Source organism: Erinaceus europaeus, chromosome X (assembly GCF_950295315.1).
Source record: "Erinaceus europaeus chromosome X, mEriEur2.1, whole genome shotgun sequence".
NCBI lineage: Eukaryota > Metazoa > Chordata > Mammalia > Eulipotyphla > Erinaceidae > Erinaceus > Erinaceus europaeus.
Genome location: NC_080185.1, coordinates 60,323,816 through 60,346,193, shown reverse-complemented (window position 1 = coordinate 60,346,193; position 22,378 = coordinate 60,323,816).

Genomic DNA, 22,378 nt, shown 5'->3' with positions numbered 1-22,378 from the left:
CAGATGAAGTGTTGAGGGGTCCTCCATTTTTTAGATAGCTAGTAGTCATATTTTAGTTATATTTCAAAGGGCCTGTAGCTATACTAGTTTTTTTTTTTTTTCCTGAGCCTGAAATCTGATATGCAGGTGGATCCAAGTTATTGTCTGGGGAGATGATGTCATGCCTGGGAAAAGGACCAGACAGCTGGATCAGGGAAGAGAGTAGCTCTCTATTATGGGAAAGTGGTATAAGTATTGTTGACTGTAAACCCATCGATTTGATGTGATCTGGGGCCCATAATTAGCTTAGGAGCCTGTGTGACCTCTGCATCCCTGTAGAACTGAGCTCACATTCTGTGGTCATGAGTAGGAACATTTCAACCTGCCCTAATATTAGGACCTATCTTCCTCAGGTGTAGCATAGAGTATGTGGTCCATCCTCCCTTTGGAAGATGGAACATTCTTTACCATTGTTGACTCAAGTTGAGGGCAAGGTCCTATAGGGGCCCACAGAGGAGTCTATTGTGTTGTTCCTGATAGATATGACCAGTTTCAGTGGTGAGAGGGATTTATTTGAGTTCTAGGCCCATCAAGTGTGCTTGGAAATCTCAGGATTCCCCAATTAGGGCCCCAGCTGGTGGAATGGCCTGATGGTGACTAAAGTGTCATCGTTAACGTATGTAAGGTTAGCTTTGGAGTGAGTGTGAGAACTGTAATAGGAAGTAGGTGAGGAGGGTATCTACGTCTAATTAGATACTATCTCATTAGAAAATTTATACTGACTCACTGCAGACTATTGTGTACTTTTGCTTTCAGGTATATATTTTGCCCTAGTTTATGGATATATGTGAACATGTGTTTATCTCATGGGAACTGGCCTATATTTAGCTTTTGGGACTTTGTTATGATGTGAAGCTCCTGGAATGGAATTAGAGAATACCATGAAAGGAAAGGTCTCACCCGAGTGATGAGGGTGAAGAGCTGGCATTCCATGCCTAACGTCTGTATACAGTCTGAGGTGAAGCATACTGAGATGGTACTCATTGTATTGATTAGGTTGGAATCGGCAGACGCAATATCATTTGGTATGACTTGAGAGAAGCATGCAGGAAATTGAGCCCCACCCTAGAGGTTCCAGGATTGGGAGAAATATAAGCTCTATAGAGGAAGTGGGAGATTCCTGTTGTCTTAGGGTTTAAGAAATCAATAGATAGTTATTTCGATAATCATATTGTTTGGCAGTTGGGTTAACTTTGAAAAATCCCTTTGTTAGGATTTGCTGTATCAAACACACCATCACCATATTTTATGTCCTTTGATGTTGGGTTATGAGTTGTGGGAGAGAGAAGAGACCAAGAACTCATGACGAAGCAGGAACACAAATCTTTATTCACGGGGACGCCCCACAGTTGGGTATGAGTACAGTGGTTTAGGCCATGTAGGTAGCAAAATGGCCACATCCTGCTATACACACCAGCCCTTCTCTGGTTCAGGATGTGGAAGAGAAAGAGAACGAAACCAGAACAGCAGCGGGCTTTATAGGGCAAAAACTGAAAGTGGCAAGTTGGGACGGGATTGGAGAGACGCAAAAGGAATGCTGGGAAGGTGGAAGCGTCCTTAGAAACTTTTTATGTCCTTTGACATTATTTGTATATAGCTATGCCACTGGTTGCTTTTGTTCTCCCTAGACTAAGCTTTTAAGAGACTCTATATATCAAAGAGTCAGCCTATTTATTAAAAAGACTCGGTCTGTGCTTTAAAAAGTTTGAGACATTCAATCAGTTATTCCCCTTTCATGTTTCTTAATAGTGATTTATATGACTAAAAATTAATAGAAGTGTATATACACATCATTCCCACCACCAAAAGACTGTCCCATTCTATCCTGCTAACAACCCCCCCCCATGAATTTGAGTATCTGCCCTAGATAAAAAACCAGGATTTTTACTTTGGTGCCCTACTACAAATTTAGTCAGATCCTACTTTGAGTTTCCCTTTCTATTTATGAGTAGGATCATCTCATACATGTCTTTATCTTTCTAAATTAGCACACTTAACATAATTCCTTTTAGCTCCATCCAAGATGGGTCAGAAAAAGTGAGTTCATTGTTCTTAGTAGCTGTGTAGTGTTCCATTGTATATACATACCACAGCTTTCTCAGCCACTCATCTGTTGTTGGGCACCTGGGTTTAGAAATTCCAGGGTTTAGAAATTATGAATTGTGCTGCTATTAACATAGGTGTACACATATCTTTTTGGTTGGGCATTATGGAATCCTTGGGGTATATCCCCAGGAGAGAAATTGTTGGGTCATACATAACGTCCATGTTTACCTTTTTGAGAGTTCTCCAGACTGCTCTCCAGAGAGGCTGCACCAATTTACATTCCCACCTGCAGTGCAGACGTGGTCCTCTGTCCCCACAGCCTCTCCAGCATTGTTGCTGCTGTCCTTTTTGATGTATGCCATTCTCACTGGAGTGAGGTGGTATCTCAATGTTTTCTTTATTTGCATTTCTCTGATAATCAGCGACATGGAGCAATTTTTCATATGTTTCTTAGCCTTTTGGATCTCCTCTGTAGTCTATATTTTGTTAATATCCTCTGCCCATTTTTGGATGGGGTCATTTATTTTTATGCTGCTAAGTTTGCTGAGCTCTTTGTATATTTTGGTGATTAGTCTCTTGTCTGATGTATGGCATGTGAATATCTTCTCCCATTCTGGGAGGGGTCTCTTTATTTGTGTGATAGTTTCTTTGACTGTGCAGAAGCTTTTCAATTTTGTAGTCCCATTGGTTTGCTTCTGCTTTAGTCTTCCTTGTTGGGTTTGTTTCATCAAAGATGTCCTTAAGGTTTAGGTGGGAAAGTGTTCCACCAATATTTTCCTCTACGGTTTTGATAGTTTCTGGTCTAACATCCAGGTCCTTGATCCATTTGGAGTTGATTTTTGTTTCTGGTGAGATAAGGTGGTTCAGTTTCATTCTTCTACATGTTTCTTTTTTTTTCTTTTTTATTTAAGTAAGGATTAATTAACAAAACCATAGGGTAGGCGGGGTATAATTCCACAGAATTCCCACCACCCATTCTCCATATCCCACCACCTCCCCTGATAGCTTTCCCATTCTCTATCCCTCTGGGAGCATGGACCCAGGGTTATTGTGGGTTGCAGAAGGTAGAAGGTCTGGCTTCTGTAATTGCTTCCCCGCTGAACATGGGCGTTGACTGGTCGGTCCATACTCCCAGTCTGCCTTTCTCTTTCCCTAGTAGGGTGTGTCTCTGGGAAAGCTGAGCTCCAGGACACATTGGTGGGGTCTTCAGTCTAGGAAAGCCTGGCCGGCATCCTGATGACATCTGGAACCTGGTGACTGAAAAGAGAGTTAACATAGGAAGCCAAACAAATTGTTGAGCAATCGTGGACCCAAAGCTTGGAAAAGTGGAGAGGAAGTGTTAGGGGGGTACTCACTGCAAACTCTAGTGTACTTCTGCTTTCAGGTATATATTTTACAGTAGTTTACGGATACGTGTGAACATATGCTCTCTCTCACAGAAACTGGTGTATATCTAGGTTATGGGACTTTGTTAGAAAGTGAACCACCTGAGATGGAATTAGAGTATACTATGAAAGGAAAGGTCTCACCCGAGTAATGAAGCTGAAGGGTTGGCATTCCACACGTGAAGTCTCTGGACAGTCTTAAGTGAAGCATGTTGAGGTGGCAATCATTGTGTTGGTTAGGTTGTGATCGGCAGATGCAATATTATTTGATATGGATTGGGAGAGGCATACGGGAAAGTGGGCCCTATACATGGGTTCCAGGACTGGGGGAAGTAGAGGCTCTATAGTGGAGATGTGAGGTTCCTGCTGTCTTAGGGTTCAAAAAGACAATCGATAGTTAATGTTATCATCACAGTATTTGGTAATTGGGTTAACTTTGAAAAGTCCTTTTGTTAGGGTTTGCTGTACAGTACCCAGTATCTTACATATAGCTGTGCTATTGGTTGCTTCTGATCTACTTGGTCTAGGCTTTTGAGAGAGTCTGCATATCAATTACACAGCCTATATATTAAAAAGATTCAGTTTGTGTTTTGAAAAACTTCGAGACATACAATTAATTTTCCCCCTCTTGTATTAATTAACTAGTTATTTATATGACTACATTTTACTAGGAGTGTTCTGCTTCATTTTTATCTTTAGGATCTGTCATAGTTTAGGTTTATTTTTCTATTTAGCTGCAAGTTGCCTATAATCTGTTTACCTTCCCATACGTCTGCTTTAGTTCCAGGACAGGCCTCACAGCTTTTGGCTAGATACTTCCCCTGCCACTACAGTGTGTCGTTGCCAGCAATTCAGTGCCCAGTCTTCTCTAAAGGCATGGATTAAAAAGCCAGATATTCCCCTGTCTCACAGCAAGAGGTGTGTGTTGTTACTAGTGCTTCTGTGTAAAGCCAAAATGTCTCCATATGCTTAACTCCATTCACTTAAATTCTGTGTGTCTGGTTTTAACTTCATGTCCCTTCTCACTTCAACCATGCTTCGGTAACCACCAGTGCTTCTGCAGATATATCAGCAGTAGTTTTATGGGGTTAGATAAGTTTAATAGTTGTCAATCTTTGTTGTTTTGGGGGAGTATCTCCAAGTCTACTATTATTCCACAGCTATACCTCCTGGAAGTCCCTTAACAATTTTATGATGGTTATATCCTCCTGTTGGATTGATCTCTACCCAATATGTTGTGTCCAACTCTATCATATTCTTTGCATGGAAGTACATTTTATTTGATAGCAGAAAAAATTGCACCTGTTTCTTCCCCCTATATTTATGGCTTTGAATACTTTGTTCCAGACTGTCACTTGGAACTTCAGTTTGTCTGTCTTTCAGACGTATAATTCCTGGAGGCATAGAATAGATCTTGTTCTTTAATCCGTTCATTAACTCTGAATCATTTGATTGTTGAATAAGCCATTCATATTTAGGATGATTCTTGATAAATATGGTTTACTTCTAGCTATTCTAGTTTTTATTTCAAGGCTGTTTTATGTTCTTCTTGACTCTTTTCCTGTTTGCTTATTCTCAGTACTGTATGGGCTGTTTTCTGTAATGGTGTAAACTACTTTACATATGTTTATTATTTGTCCCTGTGCTATATTTTCTTTTATGGTTATCAGGAATTTTGTGTCTAAGATAAATATCCATATCCACAGCAGTCATTTTAAAGTTGACTTTGGTTCACCAACATTTAGTTGTATTACTCATTCCACCATGTTCTTCCCGTTCCTATGTTTTTTATGACCCCCTGCTGTTTCAGTCTTGGTTTATTATACTACTGATCCCATCATTAAAATTTGAGGTTCAGCAGAGTCTGGGGGTAGTGCAGCATGTTAAGTGTATGTGGCACAAAGCATAAGGACGGGCATAAGGATCCCTGTTCTAGCCTCTGGCTACCCACCTGCAGGGTAGTCGCTTCACAGGTGGTGAAGCATGTCTGCATGTGTCTATCTTTCCCTGCCCCTCTCAGCATTCCCTTCCTCTCTCCATTTCTCTCTGTCCTATGTAACAATGACAACATCAATAACAACAATAATAGCTACAACAACAACAAAAAAAAAAACACAAGGGCAACAAAAGGGAAAATAAATAAATATTTAAAAAATTTAAAAAATTGAGATTCCTTTCTTTCTTTTTTTCATGTGAAACTCATCTCAGTAATTCTTGCAAGGTATGGTGGGTAATGGTAAATTCCTTCAGTTTCTGAATGTTTGAGGAGATCTTTACTTCTATCTCATACTTGAAGAATGATTTAGCAGTATATATTGTCTGTGGTTTGTAATTCTTTTTTTTTTCTTTATAAAAAAGTAACATTGACAAAACCATAGGATAAGAGGCATACAATTCCCACAATTCCCACCATTAGAACTTCGCATCTCATCCCCTCCCCTGATAGCTTTCAATTCTTTGTCCCTCTGAGAGTATGGACCCAGGGTCATTATGGGATAGAGAAAGTGGAAAGTATGGTTCTGTAATTGCTTACCCCGCTGAACATGGGCATTAACAGGTAGATCCATACTCCCAGACTGTTTCTCTCTTTCCCTAGTGGGTCAGGGCTCTGGGGAAGCAAGAGTCCAAGACCCACTGATGGGATTATCTATCCAGGAAATTCTGTTTGGCATCATGCTAGCATCTGGAACCTGGTGGCTGAAAAGAGAGTTAACATATAAAGCCAAACAAGTTGTTGACTAATAATGAACTTAAAGGCTGGAATAGTGCAGATGAATAGTTGGGGAGTCTCTGTTTTGTACATGGCTAGTAGGCCTATTTAGGTCCTATTCCAAAGGGCCTGTGATTATACTAGTTTTTTTTTTTGTTTGTTTCCCTTGAGCATGAAATCTGATATTCTGGGTGCCTGTCCTGATTTATTGTGGTAGCAGTTTTATTTGCTCTTAATTTAACCATATTTTATTGATGTGGTTTTCATTCTTCTGTTCTTTCTTTCTTCAATTGTGTGTTTTGAGTACTAACCATGCTATACTAAAGACTTTTCACAAATGCAGTCACACACCTCAGAAATTACAACAATAGCTACTGAAGCAAGGATTGATGCAGTTCAACCAATACCAGTTAGGCAAACAAGACCTCCAATCCAAGAAAAATTAGCAAAGAAAATCAAAAGAAAAAAAGAGAGAAAGGAAAGACAGTAAAGGAAGAGTAGACAATTATGCAAATCTGCTGTTAACTATAAATTCTAGGGATTGCAAGAGGAGGAAGGAAAGTGAAAAAGACACACACACTTCACTCTGAGTCATGTTTCTATCAAAAAGTAATTCACAAACAAGTATCAGTGAATTCAGAAAGCAAAAGAAGGAAGAAAAGAAGAAGAAAGAGGGGGAAAGCAGTGAAAGGAAAGAGGGTTTTTTTTTCTTAGCTATTAGGAGAGAAAAAGGGGGGTGGAGGGAAGCTGGAGACTGAAAGAACTTTTCTCAAACAGGATAGAACACCCAGTCACCTATCTATGTAAAAGGCAACAACAGTTAATTTTGGCCAATGTGAAGATGAGGGAAAAGGGACAGGAATATATAATAATAGTAATAATAAAATAAGATAGAGTAAAAATCCCTAACAGTCAGTCTGCATCTTGGATCATTCCAGACTGGCTGCAGGCAGCCTGAACAATGACAACCAATTATAAGAAGTATCAAAAAAAAAAAGGAAAGAAAAACCTCCTACAGGCAGTCTTTCCCAGGCAGGGCTTAAGTTCTGATTGGTCAGGTGTTTTGTCACTCAAATAGAGTTTCAGCCACCATCTCCAGAGAATCCCAGGTTGTAAGCCACTTTTTTTTTTTTGGAGCTCAAGACAGGTGTTGTCTCCAAATCATCATCTTGGCTCTGCCCTCCCATGGTTTGTAATTCTTATCTTTTAATACTTTGAATATGTCTTGACTGAGTTTTGTGATTAGAAATCTAATGAGGGCATGATTGTTTTTTTTCTCTGCATATCACTTTTCCCCCTTTCCTATTAAAGCCGGTAAGAGTGTACCTTGCTTGGTTTTAAATGGTTTTATTATGATACCTTGGTGTATGCCATTTTGAGTTCAGGAAATTGGGTGTTTGTTCAGTTTCCTAAACATCTAGGTTTGAACACTGTGCAGGTGTGGAAAATTTTCTGCTATGATTTCTTTGAATGAGTTATCTTCTCTCTCCTTTGCTTTTTCCCTACGGATCCCAGTAACTCTCACATTCATTTCTGATGAAGTCTGCTATTTCACATAGAAGTGATTCATTTTCTCGTAAACATTTCCTATCCAACTGTTTTAAATTCACTGAATGTGGTGGTTATATCTTCTAGCCCTGATATTCTCTCCTCAACCTGATTTCATCTACTTTCTTGGCCTGATACCTGAGCCTTCACTGCATTTAAAGTGTCCTGCTTCTCTGTTTTGAAGGATTTTCCCCTTTTGTTTTGTTTTGTAAATCCTTGGTGAGATGACCTCTGAGTTCTTTTTTTTTTTTATTATTATCTTTATTTATTGGATAGAAACATCCGGAAATTGAGAAGGAAGGAGGAGATAGAGAGATACCTGCAGGCCTGCTTCACCACTCGCAAAGCTTTCCCCCTTCAGGTGGGGGCCAGGGGCTCAAACCCGGGTCCTTTCACACTGTAACATATCACTCAATAAGGTGCGCCACCACCCGGCCCCTATCTCTGAGTTCTTGAATTTGTGTCTATATGTTACGTTTTATTTCATGAATTAAATTCATAATGAGTTTTCTTAACTCTGTCTCTTTCATTTTTGTTTCAGATTTGTGTCTCTCTGATCATTTGTACTTTCTGGCATCACTGTTCTTACTATTTTTAAGCTTCCACATTTATTATGGCTTTCATTGTTGTGCCAGAAGGTGGTTCTGTGGCTACAGTGTTAGATTTCTCTGTTTACATATCATGGTGGAAGAGGAGAAATTCTAACATGTATTGTTGGGTCCTTTTAGTTCCTGTGACATCAATACAGGGTCTAGCTTCTATGTTTTCAGTTTCAGATTGGTAACAACATGGAAGAATTGGTTTCTCCTAAGTACTCAAGAACAAGCAGTATTTATTTTCCTAACCAGGTGGCAGGACCTGAGCAGCACACACAGGTATGCTTCTTGGTCAGTTTTTTTTTTTCTTAAATAAGGGTTATCCTTGTGGGCAATTCAGTATCCTTATTCTCCTGAGTTCACAGGTTAAGGCTTCAGAAATTCCCCATTTTCCTTCATCTTGCCATGTGCTCTACAGTGTAACAAACAAACAAACAAACAAAAGGTATTGTTTGCTAAGCATTGCTTCTTAAGTCCTGAAAGTGTCTTCCTTGCCTCTTTTCCACCCACCACTGACCTTGCTTGCTTATATTCACTTGTGGCTACTTGAGATTCATAATAAATTTACAATGTAAACTGGTGATTTGGTGCTTTTTCTGGTGATTGTTTTGAGTTGATTAGTGGAGCTAAATGCTACAGCATTTAATCCCTGTCATAAGCTTTGATAAATTTGCAGGAGTTTTCTAGACTGCTCTGGGAGTCTGAGATGACTTCAATCAGCTAAAGTTGTTAGCCAGATTCTTTCTTTAAAACACAGGCAAATACTTGTGGGAATTTTACTAGTCTATTGTTTCTGAGTTTACAGGTTAAGCACCAAGAAATTCTCTGTCATTCTGCCTTCATCTATGTGATCCATTGCACAGCTTTCAAGATTGCGTGAGCTATCTCTAAAAATGCTTCTCAAGTCCTAAGACTCTCTCACCCACTCTTTTCCCATCCACTGACTATAAATGGATTAATGAGTGTCTAAAAAAAATCTCAGTTGTATTTTGGTGAGTTTTCAGGTGATTTTAACTAGTTGATCAGGGGAGTGACATGCAGAAGTTGCTATTCCATGGCTATGCCTACAGAAGTATTTTTTTTTCTTTCCAGCAATGTCATTGCTAGAACTCCATTGCAATATATATTCCATTTTTTCTTTGCTAGAAGGTAAGATACAAAGAGTAATAGAAAGAGAAAGACACTTGCAGCACTGTTATATCACTTATGAAACTTTCCTCTTGCAAATTAGGAATGGGGGGGTTGAACCTGAGTCCTCTCAGCATGGTAACATGTGCACTCTACCTGTTGAGCCACAACCTGACCCCTGTGATTTATATGTTCTAAACCATTAGTTTTAATAACAATGATTATAATTTTCAACAGAGGAAATGGAGGTAACGAGAAGTAAAATAACTTGTTCAGAGTCACATGTCTAATAATGATCTAGAAACAAATCCAGGCACTGTGACTTCAGTTTTTGTATTCTTAATATTTGTACTATGTTGGTTCACTAAAATATAGACTGTATAGGATTTTCTGAAGTGATTACTAATCAGATTTGCATGAAATCTCAAATGTTGATATGGCCTTGACTTTTAGCAAATGTGGACTCTGTTTATTAGTGTTCTTTCTGTTCAAAGGGCTCACCTGAGAATATAACAGAGGCTCACAATTTAGTTAATTTCAAAGTGTGTGAGCCAAAGTAATTTGAAAGTGGAGATTTTGAGGAGGAGAATAAATAGCATCCTCTTATCCATCCAAGTTCTGAAGCTATTGAACTGTAAACCATATGGAGTCCAAAACACTGCTTCTATTCTTGGTAATGTCTAGCTTGGAGGAGATAGTTATGTGTGAGGACCAAACGAACTTGATAATGGAAATTCAGGGTAGACAGACATATCCATCAGGTTATAAGGAACATTGAACCACTACCTGTATATTATATAAAAGCAGGGCTTTCAATGAAGAAATTAGATATTGACCTAAATAGTGTTTTCTCAGCTTCTAAAGAAGAAAGTAGTTAATTAAAGTCTCTTGTGCTTATATTACCTCATTTATATCATACAGTGAAAATTTTCTCTGATAAGGAATAGAAATGTTAAGAAGGCAGAAAGAGATCAAGAGTGGTTAGGGTAACATTGTCCTGGAAAATAAGGTCATGAAGAGTCACTGTCTGTTCTACACTGGGCAAATTCTTATGATGCAGTTCTACAAAATTTCTGCCATGAGTTCTTCCTATTCCTAGACAAATATATGATCCATGAATACGTACTTTGAAGGTGAACATACCTCTGTTGTGTTTGTAAGGAGATCTTTTGAAAATACAAGACTGCAAAGTTCACATCTGAAAGATAGTGATATCAGTAGTCAACAGTTGTAGAATTCTACTCAGGCTTATGGAACAATCTGACCATACTTCTGTTCTCAAATTTGTTTCTGTCTCCAAGAGTTATCTTCATTTTGTCAAACTTAAAAATATATGTGGTAGAGTTATACACATTTCCATTCCTTATAACTTCTGGTCTTCATGAGTTCAAACAATTAGTTATTTTTTATATTTATTTATATTTATTTTTCCCCTTTTGTTGCCCTTGTTGTTTTTTATTGTTGTTATAATTATTACTGTTGTTGTTGATGATGTTGTCATTGTTAGATAGGACAGAGAGAAATGGAGAGAGCAGGGGAAACAGAGGGGGAGAGAAAGAGAGATACCTGCAGACCTGCTTCCCCACCTGTGAAGGGACTCCCCTGCAGGTGGGGAGCCGGGAGCTGGAACTGGGATCCTCACATTGGTTCTTGCTTGCACCAGTGTACTTAACCTGCTGTGCTACCGCCCGACTCCCACAATTTGCTATTTTTAATCCTATGTTTTCTGATCTGTAGAATAGATATTATATATTTTATCATATTCCCAATAGGATTTATGTGAGATTTCAATTATATATATAGTGTTTAAGGTAGCGAATGTCTTGAAGTAAGTTATTATTAGTCAACGGCTTTATGGTTACACTTTTGTTGATTCTCAAGTTCCTGGAAACCCCAAAACACTGCTGACTGCAAGCCCAATACAGTGTCTTTCCTTCCTCTTTTAGTATATGTTAGCTTCTCCTGACTCTAGCTTCTCATTCATACAATTTTATACCATAGATGATATGTATCATTTTATGGTTGCTTTGAACTTGTCTCCTCAGCTGTATATAGATGAACTCTATAGAGACAAAATCTTTTAAAATAATATGCACTAAGTCTGGGAGCTAGCACAGTGGCAGAAATTAGGATCTTTCAACTCTGATAAGGAACTCAACTAATCAAAAAGAACTGACTGTAGTTAACATCTATGCTTCAAATAAAGGGGCAGCAAAATATACAAAGCAGTTACTGAAAGTACTGAGAAGATAAAACACTAATAGTAGGGGATTTTAATATCCCACTTTCTCAAGTAAACAAATCATTCAGGCAGACAATTAATAGGATAACAAGAAAATTAAATGAGGAGGTGGATAGGTTTGAATATATACATATATAAAAATCTTCACCCAAAGCAAACAGAATACACAAACACACATTCTTCTCAAGTCTCCATGTAACATTCTCAAAGATAGAACATATGTTAGGCAATAGAAAGTGTCAATCAATCCAGGAGTATTAAAATCATTGCAAGCATCTTCTTTGATCTCATGGAATTAAATAAATATTCAACAACAAAGATAAAGTCCCAAAATATGGAAACTCAAAGTATAAAGAGATAGTTATCAATAAGATGCTCCTAAAAACAAGTAAGATAAAGACATGAGATATTATAATATTTGGGAAACAGTCAATACAGGAAAGAGAGGAAATTTTTTTTTATATTTTTATGTGTTTTTTTTTTTGTTTATTTATAAAAAGAAAACATTGACAAAACCATAGGATAAGAGAGGTACAACTCCACACATTTCCCACCACCAGAACTCAGTATCCCATCCCCTCCCCTGATAGCTTTCCCATTCTCTATACCTCTGAGAGTATGGACCCAGGGTCATTATGGGATGCATAAGGTGGAAGGTCTGGCTTCTGTAATTGCTTCCCAGCTGAACATGGGTGTTGACATGGGTCGATCCATACTTCCAGCCTGTCAAGAGAGGGAGATTTATAATCATATAGTCATACATCAGGAAACAAAAGAAAAAATAATAAAATATGAATTAAAAATGAAAAATTTAGAAAAAAACAAAGTAATCAAAGGACAGAATTACATAAATCAGAACATAAGTAACACTGAAACTAAAACAAAGCAAACATACAAAACATAAATGATGTTAAGAACTGGTGTTTTAAAAGTTTAAACTTACAAACCTTTAGAAAAGCCTACTGACAAAAATAAGCAGGATCAGATAAATATTATTGAAAGGGGTGGTATCACAATAGACACTGTAGAAATCCAAAATATAATGTAAAGTTTCTATGAACAACTATATGCCACTAAGGTAAAAAATCTGGAAGAGGTGGATATGGTCTTAGAAACATACAACCACACAATACTAAACCAGGCAGAAATAGAAAACATGTATAAATCAATTCCAACTGAATAATTGGAATTGTAATCAAAAGTCTTCCTAACATTAAAATTTCAGAGCCCAGATTTTTAAATATTTATTTATTTTCCTTTGTGTTGCCCTTGTTGCTTTTCATGGTTGTAGTAGTTATTATTGTTGTTGTTATTGATGTCATTGTTATATTGGACAGAAAGAAATGGAGATCGGAGGGGAAGACAGAGAGGGGGAGAGAAATATAGATACCTGTAGACCTGTTGCACTGCCTGTGAAGCAACTCCTCTGCAGGTGGGGAGCCAGCAGCTAGAACTGGGAACCGGGAAAGCCCAGATTTCTTACAAATGAATTCTACAAAACCTTTAAGTATTACCTAATATCTGTATTTTACAAGTCCATTCAAATATAAAAGACATAGGAATACTCTCTAAAATCTTCTTTAAGGCCAATATTACCCTGGTACCAAAGCAGTCAGAGGAAAATTACAAATCATATTCCTAATGGAAGTAGGTGCTAATATATTGAACAAAATCCTAGCAAACTAAATACAGCAGTTCATTAAAAATATTGCTCCAGGTCCCTGATTGTCAGAGAAATGCAAATAAAGACAACATTGAGATACCACCTTACTCCTGTGAGAATGGCATACATCAAAAAGGACAGCAGCAACAAATGCTGGAGAGGCTGTGGGGACAGAGAAACACTTCTACACTGCTGATGGGAATGTAAATTGGTCCAGCCTCTCTGGAGAGCAGTCTGGAGAACTCTCACAAGGCTAGACATAGACCTTTCATATGACCCAGTAATTCCTCTCCTGGGGATATACCCCAAGGATTCCATAATGCCCAACCAAAAAGATATGTGTACATCTATGTTCATAGCAGCACAATTCATAATAGCTAAAACCTGGAAGGAACCCAGGTGCTCAACAACAGATGAGTGGCTTAGAAAGCTGTGGTACATATACACAATGGAATACTATGCAGCTATTAAGAACAATGACCCCACCTTATCTGACTCATCTTGGATAGAGCTAGAAGCAATTATGTTAAGTCAGCTAAGTCAGAAAGATAAAGATGAATATGGAATGATCCCACTCATCAACAGAAGTTGAGAAAAAGAAAGGGAAACTAAAAGCAGAATCTGATTAAATCGAGAGCAAGGCACCAAAGTAATAACCCTGTGGTGAAGGGGAGGGTGGCCATTGGGCTTCCTGGTGTGGCAGGAGAGTGGGGGGGGGCAGGGATGGGTGGTTGGGATGGGACACAGTCTTTTGGTGGTGGGAATGGTGTTTATGTACACTCCTAATAAAGTGTAGACACATAAACCACTATTAAATTAATATGAGAGGGGAAAAACTGATCATATGTCTAGAACTTGTTAAAACACAGACTGAGTCTTTTTAATACATAGGCTATCTTTGATATGTTGACTCTCTCAAGAGCCTAGATCAGGGAGAACAGAAGCAACCGGTAGCACAGATATATACAAGATGCTGGGTATTATATAGATCCTAATAAAGGGACGTTTCAAAGTTAACCCAATCACCAAATAATGTGACGATAACAATAACTATCCACTGTCTTCTTGAACCCTAAGACAGCAGGAACCTCACATTTCCACTATAGAGCCTGTATTTCCCCCAGTCCTGGAACCTTACGGTGGGGCCCACTTTCCTGCATGCTTCTCTCAATCCAAATCAAATAATATTGCATCCGCAGATCGGAACCCAATCAATGCAACGAGTGCCACCGCAGCATGCTTCACTTCAGACTGTGTCCAGAGACTTCAGGTGTGGAATGACAACCCTTCAGCTTCATCACTTGGGTGAGACCTTTCCTTTCATAGTATTCTCTAGTTCCATTCCAGGTGTTCCACTCCCCAGTAAAGTCCCCAAACCTAGACATAGTCCGGGTCCCCTGATACAGCATATGTTCACACGTGCCCATAAACTAGGGAAAAATATATACCTGAAAGCAGAAATACACAAGACCTGCAGGGAATACCTCCCAACACTTCATCAGCACTATTCCAGTCTTTAGGTCCGTGGTTGTTCAACAATTTGTTTGGCTTTGTATGTTAACTCTCTTTTCAGCCACCAGGTTCCGGATGCCAGCAAGATGCCAACCAGACTTCCCTGGACAGACGACCCCACCAATGTGTACTGGAGCTCCACTTCCCCAGAGACCCACCCTACTAGGGAAAGAGAGAAGCAGACTGGAAGTATGGATCAACCAGTCAACGCCCATGTTCAGCGGGGAAGCAATTACAGAAGCCAGACCTTCCACCTTCTGCAACCCACAATGACCCTGGGTCCATACTCCCAGAGGGATAGAGAATGGGAAAGCTATTGGGGAGGGGATGGAATATGGAGATCAGGTGGTGGGAACTGTGTGGAACTGTACCACTCTTATTCGATGGTTTTGTTAATGTCTCCTTTCTTAAATAAAAAAATAAATAAATATATATTGCACATCACGACAAAATGGTATTTACCTCAGGGATGCATGGTTTGTTCTATATACATTAATCAATAAATGTTATCTACCAATCAACAGAAGGAAAATTAAAAATCACATAATTGGGAATCAGGCGGTAGCGCAGCAGGTTAAGCACAGGTGGCACAAAGTGCAAGGACCAGAGTAAGGATCCCAGTTCTAGCCCCCACCTCCCCACCTGCAGGGGAGTTGCTTCACAATCCTTGAAACAGGTCTGCAGGTTTCAATCTTTCTCCCCCCCCTGTCTTCCCCTCCTCTCTCCATTTCTCTCTGTCCTATCTAACTATAATGACATCAGTAACAACAATAACTATATCAATAAAAAACAACAAGGACTACAAAAGGGAAAAAATAAATATTAAAAAATAAGAAACCACATAATTATTTCAGTAGATGCCTAGAAAGCCTTTGAAAAGACCCAATATAACTTCATGATCAAAATAATTAAAAAATGGAGCTAGAAGGAACTAGTACACAAATATGGTGAATCTAAATGTATACAATAAACCTATATACAACATTATACACAATGATGAGAAACTGAAAACTTTCCTTCTTCAGTCAGGTACAAAACAGATAGGACCACTGTCTTCATTATTAATTATAGTCTTGTAAGTCATAGAATTTAATCAAAATAAAGGAATTAAAGGGAAACAGATTAGAAGGGAAGAGGTTCAATTGTCACTATTTACAGATGATATGATAATATACATATAAAATAAAAAATACTTAGGTGTCTAGCAACAGATGAGTGTCTATAAAAGTTATGGCATAGGTCCCCAGTGGAGAAACAATTATAGAGTCCAGACCTTCCACTTTCTGCACCCCATAATGATCCTGTATCCCTGCTCTCAGAGGGATAAAAAATAGGAAACTTCCACTTTAGAGGATGGGATACAGAAGTCTAGTGGTGGGAGCTGTTTGGAATTATACCCCTCTTATTCTGTGGTCTTGTCAATCATTATTAAGTCAATAAAAAAGTTATGGTATATATACAATAGAGTACCTTTTTCACCTCATCTTAGATGGAGCTTAAAGGAAACATGTAAAATGAGATAAGCCAAAAAGATAAGGAAAATGTGGGGTGATCTCATTCATGGACAGAAGTTGAGAAATAAGATCAGAAAGGGTAAACACAAAGCAGAGTTTGGATTGAATTGGGTGTACTGCACAAAAGTAAAGGACATGGGGAGGGGGACTTTCAATTCCTCATGCAAGATAGTGGGGGAGGACCTAGAATGGGGGTGAGAGTGTTTTGCAGAAAATTGTGAAGTTTTATATATGTGTCAACAACTGCATTTACTGTAAACCATTAATCCTCCAGTAAAATTTTCATTAAAAGTTAAAAACAACCCAGTAGAAAATACCTATAAATTATTAATCAACAGAGCAAGGTGCAGGCTAAAAGATATGAACACAATCTCAAGGCATTCCTCTATGCAAACAGTAAGAAATCATTCCTTTTCTTCCCTCTTCATTTTCTTTTATTATTATTATTTATAAAAAGGAAACATTAAGGGAGTCGGGCTGTAGCGCAGCGGGTTAAGCGCAGGTGGCACAAAGCACAAGGACCGGCATAAGGATCCCGGTTCGAACCCCGGCTCCACACCTGCAGGGGAGTCGCTTCACAGGCGGTGAAGCAGGTCTGCAGGTGTCTATCTTTCTCTCCTCCTCTCTGTCTTCCCCTCCTCTCTCCATTTCTCTCTGTCCTATCCAACAACAATGACAACAACAATAATAACTACAACAATAAAACAACAAGGGCAACAAAAGGGAATAAATAAATAAAATAAAATACAAAAGGAAACATTGACAAAACTGTAGGGTAGGAGGAGTACAGCTCCACACAATTCCCACCATCAGAACTCCTTATCCCATGCCCGCCCATTATAGCTTTCCTATTCCTTTTTTTTTTTTGGGGGGGGGTAGATGTTTCAAACTTTATTTTTTTTTAATTTTATTTATAAAAGGGAAACACTGACAAAACCATAGGATAAGAGGGGTACAACTCCACACAATTCCCACTACCAGAACTCCGTATCCCATCTCCTCCCCTGATAGCTTTTCTATTCCTATTATTCATATTTCTCTGGGAGTATGGAACCAAGGTCATTGTGGGATACAGAAGGTGGAAGGTCTGGCTTCTGTAATTGCTTCCCCGCTGAACATGGGTGTTGGCAGGTAAATCCATACTCCCAGCCTTCCTCTCTCTTTCCCTAGTGGGGAGGGGTTCTGGGGAATCGGAGCTACAGGACACATTGATGGGGTTGTCTGTCCAGGGAAGTCAGGTTGCCATCGTGGTAGCATTTGGAACCTGGTGGCTGAAAAGAGAGTTAACATATAAAGCCATACAAGTTGTTGACTAATCATAAGCCTAAAGGCTGGAATAGTGCAGATTAAGATTTGGGGGGGGGTCTCCATTTTATAGATAGCTAGTAGGCATGTTTTAGTTATATTCCAAGGGGCCTGTGGCTATACTATTTTTTTCCTTTCCCCTGAGCCTGAAATCTGATATGCAGGTGGATCCAAGTTATTGTCTGGGGATATGATGTCATGGTTGTAAAAAGGACCAGAAAACTGGATCAGGGAAGAGAGTTGGTCCCAAATATGGGAAAGGTATATAAATATTGTTGACTGTAAACCCTATCAATTTGATGTGATTTGGGGCCCATATTCAGTGTGGGAGCCTATGTGACTACTGAATCCCTCTAGATCTGAGCTCACATTCTGTGGTCATGAGTAGGAATGTTCCAAGCTGCCTCAATATCAAGACCCATCTTCCTCATGTGTAGCATAGAGTATGTTGTCCATCCTCCCTTCGGAGGATGGAACGTTCTCTACCATTGTTGATTCAAGTTGAGGGTAAGGTCGTATGGGGGCCTACAAAGAGGTCTATTGTGTTGTTTCTGATAGAGATGGCCGGTAACAATGGAGAGAGGGATTTATTCAAGGACTAGGCACATCATATCTGTTTGGTTGCAGTAGCTTACATTCCCACAAGCAGTGTAAAAGGTTCCTCTTTTTCTGCATCTTTACCCTCACTTATAATTGTTGATGTAAAAAAAAAAAACTTGTGTTTTTAATATGGCAGAACATATTATTTAATTGGTTATTCTAATGTTTTACTGAGTAATTACTATGGAGAAGGGACAAATCCAGGTTTGGGGGACTACTTACAGACCAGTAGTCACCCAAGGATAATTGCAGAAAACCTAAGTTGGATGCCAGACCATTATACAGGTAAGATATACAGGTAAAACTTTAGTTCAGTACACATTCCTAATTTAACTACTCTTTAGATATCTTCCTAGGATAAAAAAGTAGCTATATTAGATAGAATAAACAGCAGGCATTTTACAAATATGAGTCACCATTTTTTTAGTTTTCTTTTTTTACTGATTTAATAATGATCAACAAGACTGTAGGTTAAGAGGGATACAATTTCACGCAGTTCCCACTACCAGAGTTCCATTATAATGTGTGCTCTCCCCTACATTGGAAGCTATCCTATTCTTTCTTTTTATTTTTTTATATTTTATTTTATTTTATATTTTTTATAAAAAGGAAACACTGATAAAACCATAGGATAAAAGGGGTACAACTCCACACAATTCCTACCACCAGAACTCTGTATCCGATCTTCTCCCTTGATAGCTTTCCTGTTCTTTAACCCTTTGGGAGTATGAACGCAAGGTCATTGTGGGATACAGAAGGTGGAATGTCTAGCTTCTGTAATTGCTTCCCTGCTGAACATGGAAGTTGACTAATTCAAAGGAAATATGTATTACCCTTTTAACAGTTGCATTATTCATAATAACCCAAATACAGAAGCGACCAAAATTTCCTTTGATAGATGACTAGATACTGGGTCCATACTACCAGAAGGATAAAGAATAGGAAAACCTTCAATGAAGTGGGTGGGATGCAGAACTCTGGTGGTGGTAATTGTACCCCTCTTATCCAATGGACTTGTCGATCATAATTAAATCAATAAAAAAAGAAGTTGTGGAACATATATATACTCAATGGACTACTACTTTGCAATTTGAAAATGAAATTTTGTACTCCAGGAAAAAATGGATGGAACAGGAGGTGAGTATGTGTGCTGAAGGAAGTAAAGCAGTGACAGACAACTACTAGATGGTTTCAATCACATGTGGAATATAGAGAACTGAAATATGAACTTAGAGAATCAACCCCTATCTATGACCATGGGAAAGCTATGGTGCTTATTGGAGAAAGAGAAGGTGAGAGATAAGGACACAGAAGTTTGGTGGTAGGAATAGCATATTACTATATACCTATTATCTTATAATCTTGTAGATAATTACTAAATCACAAATAAAATTTAACACAAAAATCCAAGGAAGACTAGTTCTAATTAAGTGCAGCCTAGAATGTTCCTAGGTATGACCATGGACTGTGAGATCAGACTGACAGGGATTCAGACTTTACACAGGCTCCTGTGCTAAATAAGAATAGACTTAGGCCCTAGGTTAGATTGATGACATTTATAGTTAATGGTATTTATATACTTTCCTCATATTTGTGTGTTACTATCTGCCCTAATCCAGTTTACTAGGCCTATTCTCAACTCTGACACCATCTTCCCAAACAATACTTTGTAGTCCACCTAAATGTTAGCTATCAGGCTCTGGCAAACATAACTAAAGTTATGGGCCCCTTGGTACATACATAGAATAGACTTACTAGCTTTTTCCCACATGAAGATCCCTAGTTACATCTGCTCTATTATTACCTTTGGGTGCCTAATTATTTTCTGATTTGTCCTGCTTTATATCTTTCAGCAACCAAGTTGCAGACACTACCATGATGCCATTCTGACTTCCCTAGGTAGACAATTTCACCAATAGGTCCCAGAACCTCATCTACCCAGAGCCCTACACTACTAAAAAAAAAAATAAATAAAAATAAAAAAGCTAGAAACAAGCCGGGGGTGTGGATTTACCTGCCAATATCCATGTTCAGTGGATAAGAAATTACAGAAGGCAGACCTTCCACCTTCTGCATTCCATAAAAAATTTTGCTTCATACTCCAGGAGGATAAAGAATAGGGGAGTTTCCAGTGTAGTAACTGTGAATGGAACTCTGCCAGTAGGAACTGTATGAAATTGTACCTCTCTTATCTTACAATCTTGTTAATCATTATTGAACCAATAATAAAAGTTAAAATCCCAATCATTTCTCAATAGAAAAATATTTATTTATCACGTTCTTATCTTGAAAGGATGTTAAGTCTTATCAAAGGGCTTCTCAAAAGGGCTTTTCTGTATCTACTGAGATAACCATGTTTTTTTTTTTATTTTGTTGATGTGGTGGATCACATATGTTGATTTATGTATATTGAACAAGCCATGTACACTGGGTTAAATTCCACTTGGTAGTAATATATAGTCATCTCAATGTATCTCTTAGTATCTATTGTTTGTTAGGAATATTGGTCTATAGTTTTGTTTTCTTTTTTTGTTCATTCTCATCTAGGTCTTTTGGTATCAGAGTGATGTTGGCTTCATAGAAAGTAGATGGGAATATTCCTTTGTCCTCAATATTTTAAAAGACTTTTAAAAGTATTAATATTAACTGTTTCTTAAAGGCTTTATAGGATTTATTTCTAAAAACAATCAGGGTTGGACTTCTATTGTTGGGAAGGCTCTTGATGACCTGTTCAGTTTCCTTGGCTGTGATTGGCTCATTCATGTTTTTTCCATTACTCCTGGTTTAGTTTTGGAAAGTTATATGCTTTTAGGAACTTTTTCACCTCTTCCAGGTTGTCTAGCATAGGGGCATCTCTAGCTGAGTGGCATATAGTTGTTCATAGAAGTATCACATAACAATCTTTATTTCTATTATATCATCTCCTCTTTCATTCAGAATCCTATTTATTTGAATCTTCTCCTTTTGCTTTTTAGTGAGACTAGTCATTGGCTCCATAGTTCTATTTACCCTTTGAAAGAGCCAGAATTTAGCTGAAATTCCTAAATCTAGTTGAGTTTATATACAACAAACCAACAGCAAACATCTTTCTCAACAGTTAGAAACTGAAATCTTTCCTATTACATTATATGCTTGACAGAGCTGCCCACTATCGCCATTACTATTAAACATAGTTTTGTAAGTCCTAGCCATAGCAATTACACAAGAGAAATGAATTATATGGATACAGATTAGAAGAAAAGAAGTCAAACTGTCACAGTTTGAGGATGATACAATAATATATGTAGAAAATTCTAAAGAATTCAGCAGGACGTTCCTGGAAGTTACTAAGCAATATATTAAAATGGCAGGTTAAAAATTAATATATGAAAATCAGTGGTATTCTTCTATGCAAATACTAAGGAAGAAGAAATACAGAAATTGATGTAATTTTTAGTAACAATGGCAACCAAATATCTAGGATTAAAGTTAACAAAATACTTGTGTACTAAAAATTGTGAGTTGCTATTCAAGTAAAAGGAAAAGATACAAAGAAAGAGATATTCCCATGTTCATAGATTATGAGAGTTAACATAATCAAAATGACTATTCTACCCAGAGTCATATACAGATTTAATGCAATGCCCATCAAGGTTGCACTGAATTTCTTTTAAGATAATAGAACCATGGACCGGGTGGTGGCACACTTTGTTGAGCACACATGTCACAGTGTGCAATGACCTGTATTTGAGGCTCTGGTTTCCACCTGTAAGGGGAAAGCTTTGTGAGTGTTGAAGCAGTGTTTCGGGTGTCTCTCTGTCTCTCCCTATGTATTATTCCTTTCACTCTTGACTTATGGATGTCTCTGCCCAATAAATAAATAAAAATAATAAAATAAAAAATAATAGAACCAAATCTATAAAAGTTTATCTAGATTCAGAAAACACCTAAGATAACCAGAGCAAACTTGAGAAAAAGGACCCAAACAGAGGTATCACTCTTTCAGATCTCAAAATATATATTATAGGGCTCCTGTTACAAAACTGTAGCAAAAAACAGACAGATTGATCATGAAGTAGAATAGGGACACAAGGAATATGCTGCCTCAGCT